This window comes from Camelus ferus, chromosome 17 (genome assembly GCF_009834535.1).
Source record: "Camelus ferus isolate YT-003-E chromosome 17, BCGSAC_Cfer_1.0, whole genome shotgun sequence".
Taxonomy (NCBI): domain Eukaryota; kingdom Metazoa; phylum Chordata; class Mammalia; order Artiodactyla; family Camelidae; genus Camelus; species Camelus ferus.
Window position 1 is genome coordinate 45,205,090 of NC_045712.1, and position 17,329 is coordinate 45,222,418.

General features: G+C 35.9%; 1 long non-coding RNA gene across 2 annotated transcripts in view; it reads left to right on the top strand.

Annotated features, from left to right (window-relative positions):
- LOC106730199 overlaps nt 1-9,144 on the top strand; it is a 32,205-nt gene extending 23,061 nt beyond the window's left edge. The window contains exons 4-5 of one of the 2 annotated variants that reach the window (XR_004312398.1): nt 7,624-7,695; nt 8,960-9,144. This is a non-coding gene — a long non-coding RNA (uncharacterized LOC106730199). Of the gene's footprint in view, nt 1-472; nt 622-7,623; nt 7,696-8,959 lie in introns of those variants that run through there. The other variant, XR_001366637.2, reaches the window with a different exon arrangement.
- The last annotated feature ends 8,185 nt before the right edge of the window (nt 9,145-17,329 follow it).

Sequence of the window (17,329 nt, forward strand, 5' to 3'; positions counted from 1 at the left end):
CTGCTGCAGCTATCTTGTGACCATGAGGAAAGTGATAAAAGAAATGTTTGCTGAACCTTGAATATATGCATTCAGACTTGCTCACTGCATGGCTCTGAGCCAGTAATACAGCAAGGAGTCTGAGCAACTGCTTTCCCAGAAGAAGGAACCAGAGCAGCTGCTTTTCAGAAAACTGACTTGAGGCATACAAGTCAGCTATATCCAGCTCCACTATAACCAACCAACTTTGGACTGGCAATCAAAGGAGTTGTTTCAACCCAGAAATCATTTTTCTTTGTGAAAATTTGTGACCTCTACCTTTTATAGAACCCCCTTGCCCTTGATCAGGGGCAGTCTTCAGAAGGCTGAATTCTCTCTTTTATACCTATAAGTGAGTAAACCCCCAAGACTTTACACTAAATTTGTCTCCAGACTACTCTTTGCAGTTTAACACTTAACTCTGCCTCAGAACCTTTGTTTCTTTTGTCTGCAGGTCAAAACTGATACACCAAGGGTAGCAAAACAAGAAGACAGAAAAAAACCTGATTCCTTGGTGATATTTTAATTTTTCTAACTAGGAAGCTCTCCTACTTCCAGGCTTTTTGTTATGTGATAAAATAAATTTCCTTTTTGCTTAAGCCACATTGAGTTGGGTTTTCTGTTTACTTGCACCAAAAGTAAGGTAACTAGTATACCTTCTCTCAGTGCTCTTTTAAAAGTATCCTCACCCCATCACACACACACTGCTTTCTTATCCTCTTTGTCATATATTTATCTTTTTGTTTACTTGTTCGTTGTCAGCATCTCCCACTAAAATGTAAGCTCCACAAGACAGGGAACTTGGTAAGTTCAGATACCTGTCTAGAAAGTGCTAGCACATTACAGATGCCCAGTAACATTTGTCTAAGAAATGTTCATTTAATCAATAGAATTGTATATTGCCTTTGATTGGGTTTCCTAGAAGCAAAGCCTGAGACAGGGATGCACAAGCATGTGATTTATTGAAGGATTGCTCTTTGTTTATTTTATTGTATTTTTTTTTAATTGAAGTATAGTTGATTTACAATGTTGGGTTAGTTTCTGGTGTTCAGCATAGTGATTCGGTTATACTATATATATATATATATATACTATATATATATATATATATATATAATTCCTTTTCATATTCTTTTTCATTACCGGTTATTACAAGATATTGAACAGGAGGACCTTGTTTTTTATCTATTTTATATATAGTGGTTTGTATCTGCTAATCCTAAACTCCTAATTTATCCCTCCCCCCTCCTTTCCCCTTTGGTAACCATAAGTTTGTGTTCTATGTCTGAAAGTCTGTTTCTGTTTGTAAGTAAGTTCATTGGTATCATTTTTTTAGATTCCACACATAAATGATATCATATGCTATTTGTCTTTCTTTGTCTTGCTTCATTTAATATGATAATCCCTAGTTTCATCCATATTGCTGCAAATTATTTTATTCTTGTTTATGGCTGAGTAGTATTCACTATATAAATATACCACAACTTCTTCTTCATCCATTCATCTGTTGATGGACGTTTAGGTTGCTTCCACGTCTTGGCTATTGTAAATAGTGCTGCTATGAACATTGGTGTGCATGTATCTTTTTGAATTATATTTTTCTCCAGATGTATGCCCAGGAGTAGGATTGCTTGATCATAGGGTAACTCTGTTTTTAGCTTTTTAAGGAATCTGAAGGAGTGCTCTTTGGAAAAATGTAGTGAGAGAGCAGGGCAAGGTAGGGAGAGGAACTAAGCAGGGATGTAGTCTCAGCTGAAGTCCAGCCTCAGCCTGATCCCACAGAGAGCTCTGGAGCATGAATGGCACCACAGAGTTAGTTGGTACCATTTTGAAACAAGGGGGCCAGCTTTTATTTTTCATCCAAATCAACAAGTCATTAGTTATTGACTATGAGCTGCTTGGTCGGATGGAGGGGAATATTGTCTCCCAGGCAACGCAGCTCCCATCCAACCAAAGGCAGTTCTCCAGAGAAGGGGCAACTGTGAGTAGTTAGTAGTCAACATTGTAAAGGGAATCTGCATGAGACACCGACAGTGTTTGCAATATATATCTGGGGGGGAAAAGCTAGAGAATTACTAAAAACCATTAGAAGCAATCATATAATTCAGCAAAATGGAAGGTTATACATTTAGTATATAGAAATCAGTATCCCTAATCAATAACTAGTATGAGAAAATTTCATGGACAAAACCACTTTATTTTAAAAACTATAAACTGATCAAATACCTAAGCATTCACAAATAAAAAAGATCTCGGACTTAAATGAAGAAACCTTCAAGATTCTTTTGGACACATAAAAGAAGGTAAGTAAATTGAAAGACATAACATTTCTTGGCTCAAGAGACTACATATGTTAAATGTCTAAATTCTTCATAAATTGTCATATAAATTTAATCCAATCCAAATTAAGTTCTGGAGGGAGCAAAGTTTGTAACAAATGAAAAACAAAAACTTCTGGAAGAAAGCCTGGAAACATATATTTGTTACTGCAGAATGAGGAAAGCCTTACTAAGTAGTATCTAAAGTCCAAAAACCATAAATCATAAACAGTCGAAAGTCAAATGAGTGAGAAAAATATTAGCGACACATCTGACAGGCTAATGTCCGCACTTTACAAAGAGCTCTTCTAAGGACAGACAGTTCAGAGAAAAAGAAATACTAATGATCAGTAAACTCATAAGGAGAGGCTTGACTTCATCCGGAGGTGAAGAAATACTGATCCAAACAATGGAAGATCTTTAACACCTTTTGGATTGCCAAAATGTAGATGTTTGATGGTGTCTAGTTCTAACAGAAGTGTGGGAAGACATGGATTGATGGTATTGTAACTAGTGGGGCTTTTGTGTGGGTGATTTGGCGGTCGCTGTCAACGTAGAATGCTCATACCGTTAGCCTATCAAGCTCACTGCTGGAAATATTCCATAAGGCTTTACCTGCAAAAGTTCTTCAAGATAGGATGTATGCAGATGTTCAATGAAGCATCATTTGTAATAGCAAAAAAAGAAAAACGAAACGATCCAATCGCAGTTAATATGTGTTGGTTTAATAACTAATAGAAAATACAGTCTTTTTCTAAAAGAATGAAGTAGATTAGTTTGTGCTGATATGGAAATGATAGGAACAGTGGGATATTTGGTTTAATTAACTATCTCTTTTATTAAAGTGTTGCCATATTCACCACGCACAGATTAGAGTAACAGTGAAATGTATGTGTGATATTAATCTCCCTAAACTTACCCTGTTTATTGTGCTGCCTCAGCATTGTCTTTAAGTAGCAGCAAAGCAAAAGCTATCACAGGCTTGTATTTGGGGGCAGAGTCCAACAGTGGTGGAGAACACAGGCTGTGTTAGTACTCTAATTCTAGATAACAGGTTACCCCAACATACAGCAGCTTAAACAACAAATATTTATTATCTCATAATTTCTGTGGGCCAGAAATCTGGGAGTGGCTCAGATGGGCGATCCTGGCGCAGGGTCTGTCATGAGGCTGCAGTCAAACTGTTAGCCCTGGCTACAGTCATTTCAAGGCTCAAACAGGGGTGTGTGGGCAAACCTGAGCTCCTGGCTGGCTGTTGGCCAGAGGCCTGCATTCCTCACCCGGTGGAACTCTCCACGGGGCTGCTGGTGAATGATCCAGAAAAGGGAGAGGCACCCAAGACAGAAGCCAGAATCCAATCTCGGAAGTGACATCCCATCTCTTCTGCCATATGCCTTTAGTCTCCAGACCAACCCTGGTTATCACATGTGAGGGCGCTACACAGGATACAGATACCAGGAGGCAGGGGTCGGGGGCCATCTTGGAGGTTGGCAGTCAGACTCCAGGGTTTGAATCACTCAGTAACCTCAGTTTATACGTATGTAAAACTGGGAGTAATAACTGTATTCGCTCTTGAAGACTAAAATAGCTAATATATTTTTAAAGTTAAGATCATACTTAAGTTATGTATGACTGAGTTATAAGACATCTGGCATTTATTTTAGATACTCCAGGGAAAAAAATAGGGGAGAAGAATGATAAAACAAATTTGGCAAAATGGTGAAATGTTGATGATAATGATTTACAGTGAGTGAGCTGGGTAATGCATGCATAGAGATTCTTTTATGAACGTTTCTTAAGTTTGAAATTTCCCATAATAAAAAGTTACTTGGTTCTTTACATATAATGTGTGTAGCAGTACCTGAAACATAGTAGGCACTCAATGAATGCGGATAATTATTTTTGGAAGGATGAATAAGCCAGATTTTCTTTATTCAGGTGGTATAATTTCTCATACATTGGGTCTTTATGCATGTACAATTCAGGATTAAGTAAATTAACGTAGGTCTTTACAACGTTTCCTTAAAAATTATTGATTCCTTCAGCTGTAATCATTTTTCTACAAGGGTCTAAGTAATCTTTGCAACCGCAAAAATGCAAATATAATTTCCTGTATCTTCTATGTCATAGCCGTATCCTATGAACCACAAGGGGGAGCCCAAGTCCAGAAACATACCGAAAGTAACAAAATTATTACTGACAAGAGGAATCATCCACTGAGCTATCCTTAAGAACAAATTCCTGCCCACCAACATTGTTTCTGAAGACTCCTTGAGGAAACTTAAACAGAATCCTTCCGGTGTCTGAGGGGTGGGGGTAGGGGTGGGGGTCTCTCCTGGAAGGGAGTGATAAAGGGTTAGTTGGGAAGATTAGGCACACACTTTGGTGGGCCTGGTAGGGTAACCTTCACTTAGCTTCTTTGCAGCACATGGGAAAAAAGCCAGACTCAGAGGAGCCTGCCTTACAGGGCAAGACTCACAACAGTATTTGAGGGGCACCTAGAGGTAATCCTTACCAAAATATACCAGCTTTTTCTCTTGCCTGAGATTTCCCTCATTAGAGAGGTTCATTCCGTTATGAGATGGCCATGCTTAAAATAAATGCACTTAATCACTAGATGTGCCGAAGTCTTTACTTTCCATTATCCTGGTGCTGTTGATCAGGTTGCCCAGGAGGGGTGGTAGGAAAGGAGTGAATGACAGGTCACATGAAAAGTGCAGTCCTGGGAAGATACCTAGATGGACAAGCTAGAGGAGTCCAGGGGACACACTACCAGTTTCAGACTACCCCAGACTGAGTGTGGAGAATCACACTAAGACACTGTTTATAACAGATAATGAATGGGAACTGAGATTTGCCTCATTTTTATAAACGAGGCCTCAATTGCATTAATTTTCAGCTCTGTAACCCATTTCTGGTGGAAACTTTGTGAAATATGTCCAGGCTTGGCTATTTTGAGACAAACAAATTTTACACTTTTTTCATGTTTCCTGATCATTAAAACGTCTTTCTCTTCTCTAAATAGTGCTTTCAATTACAGAATTATGGACTTGGCTCTTTTCTGTAGGATGCAGTTTTCCTCTTAATAAATAGATATTTTGCCAATCTGTTTATGGATTTGAATCTAACTTGGTTACAGTAGAGCCCTTTTTTGCAAACATTCAGCCTATGATATCCAACCATGGTGCACAACCGAATATGTAAAATACATGTTAAGTCCCTTTGCAACGTTCACTGCATTTATATTTTATAGACATTTATTGAAAGTAAAGGCAGAGGGGATAGCTCAGTGGTAGAGTGTCTGCCTAGCATTCATAAGGTCTTAGATTCAATCCCTAGTACCTCCATTAAAAAAAACCCAACTAATTAATAATAAATAAATAAATAGATCTAATGACCTCCCCACCACCAAAAAAAAAAAAAGAAACTCTATACCTTGCAAGAGTCATTCCTGGTCCTCCCTCTTCTCTTGATCACTTTAATCCATTAATATACTTTCCATCTCTACATATTTGCCTACAGGACATTTCATATACTTGGAATCATACAATATATGAGCTTTTAAAGATAACAGCTTTATTGATACATAATTGAAATACCATATAAGTCACATATTTAAAGTGTACAATTCAGTGGTTTTTAATATGTTTAACAGATATATGCGACCATCATAACAGTTAATTTTAGAACATTTTTGTCACCCCCACCCCAAAGAAACTCTGTACCTTTAAGCTATGATCTCCCTATCCAGCCATTCCTCCCAGTCCAAACAATAATCTACTTCTTGTCTCTGTAGATTTGCCTCTTCTAGACATTTCGTATAAATTCCATCATACAATCTGTGATCTTTTGTGACTAGTTTCTGTCACCAACAGTGTTACTATCTGATTTTTTTATTATAGCCATCCTAGTGGGTATGAAGTAGTAGCTTGTGGTTTCGATTTGTGTTTCCCTGATGACTAATTATGTTGAGTATCTTTTTATGCGTTTATCGGCCATTTATATATCTTCAGTTGGAGAAATGTCTGTTCAGATCCTTTGCCCGTTTAAAAAATTGGGTTATTATATCTTTATTATTGAGTTTTAAGAGTTATTTATATATTCTAGATATAAACCCCTAATTATATATATATGATTTGCAAATATATTCTCCCATTCTGTGGATTGTCTTTTCACTTTTTTCACAGTGTCATTTGAAGCATGACACTTGAAGCTTTTAGTTTTCATGAAATCCAATTTATCCATTTTTTCTTTTGTTGATCCTGCTTTTCATATCATATCTAAGAATCCATTTCCCAATCTGAGGCTATGAAAATATGCAACTATATTTCCTTCTGGACAGTATTATAGTTTTAGCTCTTACATTTAGGTCTTTGATCCATTTCAAGTTAATTTTTGTATGTGATGTGAGATAGGATCCAACTACATTCTTTTGCATGTGGATGTCCCAGTGTCGTTTTCATATTCTTTTTCATTACAGATTACTACAAGCCATTGAATATAGTTCCCTGTGCTATGCAGTAGGACCTTGTTGTTTATCTATTCTGTACATAGTAGTTTGTATCTGCCAATCCCAAAGTCCCAATATATCCCTCCCTCCCCACTCTCCCCTCAGTAACCATGTTTGTTTTCTATGTCTATGAGTCTCTTTCTGTTTTATAAATAAGTTCATTTGTGTCATTTTTTTTCAAATTCCACATATTAGTGATATATTATGTTTATCTTTCTCTGAATGACTTACTTCATTTGGTAGGTTCTTCCATGTTGCTGTAATTGACATTATTTCATTCCTTTTTATGGCTAAGAAGCGTTCCATTGTGTATTTATTTTCCACATCTTTATCCATTCATCTGTCAATGAGCATTTAGGTTGCTTCCATATCTTGGCTATTGTAAAAAGTGATGCTATGAACATTGGGGTGCATGTGTCTTTTTATTTATTTTTTAAAATTTATTGAAGTATCATCAGTTTACAATGGTGCATCAATTTCTGATGTACAGCATAATGTTTCAGTCATACATATACATACGTATATTCCTTTTCATATTCTTTTTCATTTTCATTATAGGTTACTACAAGATATTGAATATAATTCCCTGTGCTATACAGTAGAAACTTGTTTATCTATTTTATATTTAGTAGCTCGTATCTACAAATCTTGAACTCCCAATTTATCCCTTCTCACCCCCTTTCCCTACTGGTAACCATAAGTTTGTTTTCTGTGTCTGTTTCTATCTTGTAAATAAGTTCATCTGTGTCTACTTTTTTTTTTTTTTTTTTTTTTTAGATTCCCATGTGTCTTTTTGGATTAGAATTTTCTCCGGATAAATGCCCAACAGTGGGATTGCTGGATCATAAGGTAAGTCTATTTTAGCTTTTAAAGGAATCTCCATACTGTTCTCCATAGTGGCTGCACTAGTTTACATTCCCACCAACAGTGTAGGAGGGTTCCTTTTTCTCCACATCCTCTCCAGCAAAAGAGTTGTTATTTTAACATACTTAGTTATGGGGTAGGTTTTTTTATATAGAAGTAAATAACTGATTCATAGGCAAATTGAAGAATAAAATGTCCACAAAAATATGTCCTCCTTTTGGATAAAACAAAATGTGATGTGTGTGTGTGTATATATATACATACACACATACACACACACACACATATAATGGAATGTTATTCAGCCTTAAAAAGGAATGAAACTCTGATACATGCTACAACATGGATAAAACTTGAAAATTTTATAAGCCAAACACAAAAGAATAAGCATCTCCTACAGGGCAGTAAACCCATAGCCTTTAGGTTATCTTCTCTACCAGATTAGGGGGGAAAAATCAGACCTTACCAGTTTTTACAAGTTAACTTCTAACTTTACAGAGTTGTGAGAGATCTAGGCTCTGATCAATTGCTAGCCAAAGTTACATTTCCTGAGAGAGATGATCCTCAGGTGAGTCTACAAGAAAATGCTCTAATATGATATTAAAAGCTCACCTAATTGTCTTTTTGCCTTTTGTCCAATTTCTGGATAATTTTTCCTGTACAACATATATACATTCATAACTACATTCAGTATGGAAAAATAAAGGATAGAGACAAATGATAAGTTTGATCTCTCTACCATGCAGTCCTGGAGTGAGCCTGGGAAAGGAGATAAAAATCTACTCCACCCTCAGTTCATTTTTGTATTCTGGGGACTCTCCTCAATGAATATGAGTCCAGTGTTTAAACCTGTGGATTTCTCAAACAGAAGGTCACCTAAATGCAAGCCAACTATTCATGTGGTGCTCGTCCAAAAAAACACAATCTGTCCCAATACTGGTGGAAAAATTGACTAACATGTTTGTCCCAAATTGGAGCCTTGCTAGGGACTTCTAAGGCTAAATTTTTACTGTTTAAATGTTGGCATTCATGCTGAATTTAGAATCTAGACGAACCACAAAAAGAGACCATTCTGTAAGATTGGTTTTTTTAATTGATTTTTTTTTTTTTGGAAGAGGTAAATACATACTCTACAGATTTCAGACAGTGCCATGAGTTTGTAGTAGACTACCTATTGGTCCTAGATCTCTTGTTCTGATCTAGTTCCTTGGCTGCTGGAAGGATTACTCAGTGCTGCCTCCTTCTCTAGAGAACTGCCTTTGGCCAATAGGAGCCACTTCTCCTGAGAGGATACTCTCCCCTCCTGCTCACAGCCAATGACTGACTCAGAAGGACATGAAAGCCTGGACCCCCTTTGTCTCAAGTTCACACTCCAGAGCTCCTCAAGGTATCAGGCAGAAAGAAGCTAGACTCCAGGTAAGACATATCCTTGCTTAGCTTTTGATCCCTGCCCTATCCTGCTTACCATATGCCCTTTTTCCTGAAAGCACATATACAAGAATCCCTTTCTCAGGCTCTGTGTCTAGGGAACCTGACATGAGACATGAATATAGAGTGAAAAGTAAGCTTCCTTCCTGCATCTTTCCTTCAGGCACCTGAGTTCACTCATAAGAGGTAGCCAGGATTGCCAGTGTCTTGGGTAAACTAACAGAAATAGAAATAGAAATAGAAATAGAAATAGAAATATATAAATAAAACAAATATATACAGCAATGCTAGAGTGAATCCTTGTTTATGTGAAATATAAATTACAAATACTTTTGTAGGATAAATTCCTATTAGTGGAATTTCTAGGTCAAAGGGTACGTGCACTTGTATTTTGGCAGATGATTCTGAAGTGCTTTCCACAGAAGTTAAATCAGTTTTCACTACCACTGACAACATACAGAATGACTGTTTCTCCAATCCTCACCAGCATGATGTGTCACCATATGTTTTGTTTGCCAGTCTGATACGTAAAAAATGGTATCTTTCATGATGAGTGAGATTATGCATGTACTTATACATTAAGAGCCATTCAGTATTTCCTTTTCTTTTCCATTTTTGCATTGGATTCTGCTGTTTATTAGTCATTTGTAGGCACTCTATATATTAGGGAAATTAACTCTCTGAAATATGAATATTTTTCCAAATTTATTATCTATCCTTTTCCTTTGTTTATGAACTTTCAGTGCTATGCAGAATTCTTTGTTGTTGTTGTTTTTAGGTAGTTGAATATATAAATCTGTTGTTTTATGGTTCTTGATTTTTTTAAAAAATTTCTTTTGGCAGGGGAGGTAATTAGGTTTATTTAATTATTTGTTTATGGAGGTGCTGGAGATTGAACCCAGGACCCTGTGCATGGTAGAGCCAGTGCACCCTACCACTGAGCTATACTCTCCCCTCTTGGTTCTTGATTTTTGTTTAGTACTGGACAAGCTCTTCCCTGCTTCAAAATTATTTTGGAAATTTTCCCACATTTTTTTCCTACTACTTTTGTGAGTTTACCTTTTTTTTTGTACATTTAATCTAATGCATCTGTAATTTTCTTCTGTGTAAATTGAAAGGCAATAATCCAGTTCTTTTTCTTCAGGTAAATAGCCAGATATCTCAATATAATTTATTAAATAATCCATCTTATTATTCCTCCTATTAATAGCTATTATAAAAAATAAATGTTGGATTTCATCAAATGCTTTTTAGCACCTGTGGAAATGATATGATTGTCCCAATTTTTCTCTAGTGAATGGTGAATTATTGAAAAATACTTCCATTCCTGGAGTAAATACCATTTAGTGAAGTTGTATTATTCTTGTAATGTACTCCTTAATTGTTTGCTAATATGCAATTTTGGATTTTTATATACATATTCATAAGTTTTATTATTTGATATCTGTGGCTATATTCACTTCATTAAAAATTTAGAAGTCTTTTCCTTCCATGCTTTAAATATAGAAGCACAGAATCATTATTTCTTAAAGGTTTGGTACAAGTTTTCAGTGACAGTGTTTGTGGGAGGGTGGTTTTGGGGGAGTAACTCTTTAGTATTTTTCCCAATTTTTTCTGTAGTAATCAGTCTATTTATATTTTCTATCCATTCTAAGGTCAGTTTTGGCAATCTCTCATTCTCCCTGAGAGTTCTCAAATTTATTTTTTAGCAATATACAAGGTAGTCTCTCTTGAATCTTTCAATTTCTATTGTATCTTTATTTAATTCTCTCATATACATTCTTACTTTATGTATTTATTATTTCATTATTTTTATATCAGCTAAATTAAAATATGGTTTATTAAGCTTCCTTTATTTTTTGAATAATTAAGTTTTCGATTTATTTCTCAGATCTGCCACCTTTTAAAAAAATTTTTAATTTCTACTTTTATTTTCAATTTGTTAATTTTTATATCACTAGGATTCTTTTCTTGCGTTTTTCTAATTTCTTGATTTGCATATTTAATTATTTTACTGTCAATCTTGATTTTGTTTTAATTAATGTAGGCATTAGTACTTTGCATTTTCCTCTAAGCACTGCCTTGTAGGTGTCTCAGATGTTTTTCTATTTGAAATCCAGCTTCAATTTCAGTTTCAATTTCCTTTTTGATCCAAAAAATGTCTCAGTTTCAATTTCTTCTTTGATCCAAAAAATGTTTATGATTTGCTGGTGTAGTCTTGTTATTAATTTCTAATTTAACTGCATTAGACACAAATAATACTGTTAAAAACTAATGCTCCCTGTATTATTACTACTTTTGAAATTTATTGACTTAAAACCACATTTTGTGACTATTTCTTGGACACATTAAAAAAAGATGTATCTTTATTTGGAGAATATTGAGTTACGTAAATTAGAGCTATCTAATTATGCCTTAAGATGTTAGAATTCTTGTTAAAGAGACACAGGGGAAAATATTATTTTTAAAGATGGTTTTAATACTCCTTTGTTGTAAAAAGTGTGTAGGATCATTATTCCTAGTGTTTTAGGGACAAGAGAAGATACTGTTGTTTTAAAAATTATAAACTGTAATTTTTGTCTATTTGCTTTTTAGGTTGTAAGAGCTATAAAGAGCCTTTCAGGAGCCTTTAGTTGGTACAAAATAATGAAGATTTTGTAGTATGGCCATTTATATTGATAAAGTTTAAAGTTTTAAAGTTCCATTTTCTTGGTGGGAGGTGTATACAACTCAGAGGTAGAGCATGTGTTTAGCATGCATGAGGTCCTGGGTTCAATCCCTAGGACCTCCATCAAAAAAATAAATAAATAAACCTAATTACACACACACCCCCCATTTTTTTTTAAAGTTCCATTTTCTCTGTGCTAATACTCAACATGTGTTAAAAAACTTTTGGTAAGCCTGATATATGAGGTGTTTGGGGATAAACTAAGGATAGACCTCTGTGAACACGTGAGGCAGTGGAGCGTGGCAGCTACCTGGAGCAGTTATGATATAGGAGATGGTGACCAGCAGAAAAGGGCCTGATTTTGACGCTGAGGATTGAGACCTTAAGGTGCTGTGCAATAGAGAGATTGAGTTCAACTGTGGGTTAATTCAGGAGTGGACCTGAGATACCTTCTCCTGGAATATACCGGATAGCACAAAACATTGAAAAGGGAAGCTACAGCCTGCTAACCCATGGGTTGGGACAGTCTATCCAGTAGATGTTTATTTTATGCCATTGTAAATAATAGAAGCTCAGTGCTTTATTGAGCACTTGATATGTGCCTGCTGATTTTATGTATATATAAATATATATATATTCACATATGTATGTATGTATGTATGTATACACATATATATTCAATCCTCACTACAATCCCATGAGGCAAATGCTTGTATAATCCTCATTTTAGGGAGAGGGAAACAAAGACTTAAAGAATTATCCAAGATGGCACAGCTGGGATTTAAATACAACTGATAAGACTCCCAACTGAGTCTTTAGGTATGAAAAGTAAACTAAAGAAACTTCTGGTTTTGGGCAAGATAGAATAGACACACTTCTCCTTACTCCTTCCACTAAGGACAACTAAAAACCCTGAACGTTATATTTAAAACAAAGAACTGTGTAGCACAGGGAAGTATATACAGGATCTTGTGGTGGCTAACAGTGAAAGAGAATGTAACAATGAATGTATGTATGTTCATGTATAACTGAAAAATTGTGCTCTACACTGGAATTTGACACAACATTGTAAAATGACTATAACTCAATAAAAAAATGTTTAAAACAAAAACAAAAAAAACCTGGTAAATATGGGGGAAAATTTTTTTAAAAAACAAATAAAGAAAAGACTGAAAGGTTAAGCAAAAAAACAGAATGGCCAGGGACCTCAGGACCCAAAGACTGACGTACATTGAGTTCCCTAGGTTTTCTTTTTCTCTCATATTCTCAGCTGGGTCCTGGAGAAGCTAACAACCTAGAAATGCCAACAAATTTAGATTAAAAAAAAAAAAAGTCCAAGAAAAACCCATTCTTTCTAGCCAAAGGACAAGAAAGGGGGCAGTTTAGCAAGACTGAAAACTTTTAGACAATAATGGCCCTGGTGCAGCCAAATGCCTCAGGAAAAAGTGAGGCCCCACCCCTACCCTTGTCAACAGAGACTGATTGGGGAGCCTAGACTTCTATCCTCACCCCGTTGGAATGAGGCATCCTCCTCCCTGCCTCTCCCCACACTGGAGTGGTGTCAGAGGAGCTCAGAGGAGCCAGGACTTTCATCCTAATCAGCCAGTTAAAAAGGTCTCCATCCTCCAAAGGGTCAGTGGAGACCAAGTGGGGAGCTTGGCCTCCACTCCCCCCTGGCAGTGAAAGGCAACATCACCTTTCCTTCACTGGTGTGGTGTCAGAGGAAACCTGCTGAAACTGAAGATTTAAATAAGATGCAGAGTCTTATAACATAATAACCAAAATGTCTGGAACTAATTTAAAAAAGAAACCCTTTTCCCACAAATCAGGACAGTCTCAACTAGAATAAGAAAAGACAATCAGACAGATGGCAGGTCCAAGATGACACAGACATTGGAACTATCCTACAGGGATTTTAGAGAGGCCATCATAAGAAGTGTTTCAATGAGTCATTTTGAGCATGCTTGAGACAAATGAAAAAATAGACAGTTTCAGCAAAGGAATGGAAATTATAAAGAAGAGCCAAAAGAAAATTTTAGAACTGAAAATATAATAAAGTATAAAAAACTCACCAGAAGAACTCAATAGCAGTTGGAAGAGGATGGAAGAATAAATCAGTGAGTTTGAAGTTACATCAGTAAAACCTACCCAACTTGAACTACAGAAAGAAGATAGGCTGAAGGGGAAAAATGAAGAGAAACTCAGGGACCCGTGGGATCGTAACAAGTGTTTCCAGAGAAGAGAAGGAGCGTGAGACTGAAAAAGTGTTCAAGAAAATAATGGCCAAAATTTTTCTGAATTTGGCAGTAAGACATTAACCCATAAATTCAGGAAGCTATTGAACCCCAAATAGGATAAACCCAAATGTATTCCAAGACACATCATAATCAAACTTCTGAAAACAAAGACAGAAAAAAATCTTAAAAAGACAAATGATGCCTACAAGTAAGTAGCATAAAAATAATTTGAATGACTTCAGATTTCTCATCAGAAATCATAGAGGCCAAATGGAAGTGACATAACATTTGAAGCATTAAAAGAAAAGAACTGTGAATGCAGAATTCTACATGCAGTGAAAATATTCTTCAGGAATGAAGAAGAAAACAAGAAAAACTAAAAGAATTTGTCACCATTAGACCAACCCTAAAAGGAAAGCTAAAGGAAGTTCTTTAAATAGAGAGAAAATTATAAAAGAAGGAATCCTGGAACATCAGGAAGAAGAAATAATAAAAGGGTAAAAATATTGATGAATATAATCAACTTACTGAGTTTTTAAAATTGTTTGTTGGAACATAGTCTGATGTGACTCAGTATATGGACAGGAAACATTTAAGACAATTATATTATAAATGGGGGTGGGTAAAGGAAAAAGAAGGTAAGGTTTCTGTACTTCACTCTAAATGATAAAATGTCAACACCAAAAAAAATTAAAATGAAAAGAATACAGAAAGTGATAAATTACACCAATCTCATTTTTTAAAAAAAGTAAAGCAAACGGCTTCTTTTTAAATTAATTAATTAATTACTTTATTTTATATTAAAGTATGGTCAGTTTACAATGTTGTGTCAATTTCTGGTGTACAGCATAATGTTTCAGTCATAAATATACGTACATATATCCGTTTTCATATTCTTTTTTATTACAGGACACTACAAGTACTGAATACAGTTCCCTGTGCTATACAATAAAAACTTGTTGTTTATCTATTTTATATATAGTAGTTAGTATCTGCAAATCTCAAACTCCCAATTTATCCCTTCCTACCCCCTTTCCCCCGTGGTAAGCATAAGTTTGTTTTCTATATATGTGAGTCTGTTTCTGTCTTGTAAATAAGTTCATTTGTGTCTTTTTTTTAGATTCCACATATAAGTGATAACCTGTGGTATTTTTCTTTCTCTTTCTGGCTTCACTTAGAATGACATTCTCCAGGTCCATCTATGTTGCAGCAAATAGCATTATTTTAATTCTTTTTTATGGCTGAATAGCATTCCATTGTGTGTGTGTGTCTAGATATAGCTGTAGATATGAATATCTCACATCTTCTTTATCCAGTCATCTGTCTGTGTTCCTTTAGGTTGTTTCCATGTCTTGGCTATTGTATATAGTGCTGCTGTGAACACTGGGGTGCATGTATCTTTTCAAATTAGAGTTCCCTCCAGGTATATGCCCAGGAGTAGGATTTCTGTATCATATGGTAACTCTATTGTTAATCATTTAAGGAATCTCCATTCAGTTTTCCATAACGGCTGCACCAAACTACATTCCCACCAACAGTGTAAGAGGGCTCCCTTTTCTCCACACCCTCTCCAGCATTTATTGTTTGTGGACTTTTGAATGATAGCCATTCTGACTGGTGTGAGGTGATACTTCATTGTAGTTTTGATTTGCATTTTTCTGATAATTAACAATATTGAGCATTTTTTCATGTGCCTATTGGCCATTTGTATGTCTTCATTGGAGGATTGCTTGTTTAGGTCTTCTGCCCATTTTTGGATTGGGTTGTTTTTTTGTTTGTTTGTTATTGAGTTGTATGAGCTATTTGCATATTCTGGAAATAAAGCCCTTGTTAGTCACATCATTTGCAATTATTTTCTCCCATTCTGTAGGTTGTCATTTTGTTTTGCTTATGGTTTCTTTTGCTGTGCAAAAGATTGTAGGTCCCATTTGTTTATTTTTGCTTTTATTTCTATTGCCTGGGTAGACTGCCCTAGGAGAACATTGCTAAGACTTATGTCAGAGAATGTTTTGGCTGTTTTCTTCTGGGAGGTTTATAGTGTCTTGTCTTATGTTTAATTCTTTAAGTCACTTTGAGTTTATTTTTGTGTATGGTGTGAGGGAGTGTTCTAAAACAGCTTCTTTTGAAATGGAGATGTAAATGGCTCTATGTTAGTTACTATGGTGCTCAGTACAACAAAGGTAAAATTTATCTGTGCTGCTGTAGGTGGAGAGACTGTATTTACTTTAGAAAAGCTGTTGTGTTCTGTGCCTAAAGAGCAGTGTTCATGTGTGTAGGTGTGTGTGGCCATATTTAAACTTATGGCTCAACCTGTTTCCATGACCGACCCTGAGACTGTAGTGCTACTTCAGAACCCGGCTGTCCATGTGCGATAAGCACCTGCAGGGAAGTCATTCTCCCCACCCTCACGTGACAGCTCACAAGGCTCTGGAAGTTCAGAGAGGCAGTTGGGGATTCAGGAGACAGCATTGCTCCTTGACCCTGGATTCCTCTTGAAGACTCCAGACAGCCAAGGAAGCTGAGAAGACAGGAACAAAAGAATGAGAGTCATTTTGTCACCAGCAGTGAGAAAATACCTGGGGAACTCTGAGAAAAGACAGGGCATATATGAGCAGAGAGACTAGGTACCTCAGTGGGTAGATAGTGGCTCCAAGTCATTCTAATTAGGATACTCCAGGGAATGTAGCTTCATTTTATTCTTTTTTATAAATAGTTTTAATTTTTATTTGTTTATCTATTTATTTTTTTGGTGGGGGGAGGTAATCGGGTTTGTTTGTTTGTTTGTTTGTTTGTTTTAATGGAGGGACTGGGGATTGAACCCAGGACCTCATGTCTGCTAGGCACGCACCCTACCGCTGAGCTACACCCTACCCCCTCGATTTTATTCTTCACTTTAGTGCAACTTAGACACATAAGGTATAGCTGCATAGTCAGAGATCTTAAGACATCACTTATTGTTCATGTCTAGGTAGCTAAACCACTTTTGATGAGAGCACCATTTCTAAAAATTTGTAAAAGAAGTTTGTAGTCTCCCTCACTACCTCTCTTGGTTGTCTAAAACATTTTACTATTTGAACATTTTTCCTACTTGCAAACCTTCCTCTCCCAATGTGTAGTTAAATTTTGTTTGCTTGTATTTTGTTCTCATTTGAGTTAGAAGACAGTTGACCTTTATATTTATTTTAAAAATCATATTGTAGAAAGTGTCATTAAATTATTAGGATGGCATGAGTTGGAATTTTTTTGGTTATGAGTAACAGAAACCCAACTCAAGTTAGCTCAAACA